The sequence below is a fragment of the Trachymyrmex septentrionalis genome, unplaced genomic scaffold (assembly GCF_001594115.1).
Source record: "Trachymyrmex septentrionalis isolate Tsep2-gDNA-1 unplaced genomic scaffold, Tsep1.0 scaffold37, whole genome shotgun sequence".
Classification (NCBI taxonomy): Eukaryota; Metazoa; Arthropoda; class Insecta; order Hymenoptera; family Formicidae; genus Trachymyrmex; species Trachymyrmex septentrionalis.
This window is the reverse complement of record NW_017305536.1, coordinates 10,204,623-10,205,164: the sequence shown is the minus strand read 5'-3', so window position 1 is coordinate 10,205,164 and position 542 is coordinate 10,204,623.

Below are 542 nucleotides of genomic sequence, written 5' to 3'. Positions count from 1 at the left end.
CTCTCTTTTTTTTTTCATTTCATATAAAACATTAAAAAGAAACATTTATTATAGTTGTATGTAAAAGTAATCGTAAACTTAAACCTTATTCGATTTTGATCACTTGTTTCGCGTGTATATTATTGTCAAGAAGCGCAGTTTCGAAAGTGAATAGTCTGAAAATGCAACTTGTATTCAGCGTACGTTCGATTCTGATGCGTTTAAAGAGGAGCGGATATCTGTCGGTAGAGCCACGCCTGGTCGCCAATCACAGGCTGTACCTACCATCGACGTGTATCCTTTGTGTCCTCCGAACCCTTTTAGTCCTTCTTTCTGGCTCTCAAGAATCCAAAGATTTAGTATGGAAGGGGAACATCTCTGGACGTCCATTAAGTACAGAAATGAGCCTTCCAAGAGAAAGAGAGAATAAGCGCCTCGAACGAGTCGGACCAGATCTTCTCCGGCCGGGCCCAAGACCAAGAGAGGTCCGAAGCGGAGGGAGATGGAGAAAGTGAGAAAGGACGGGAGAGTGAAAGAGAAAGACAACAGTCAAAGCCGGGTCA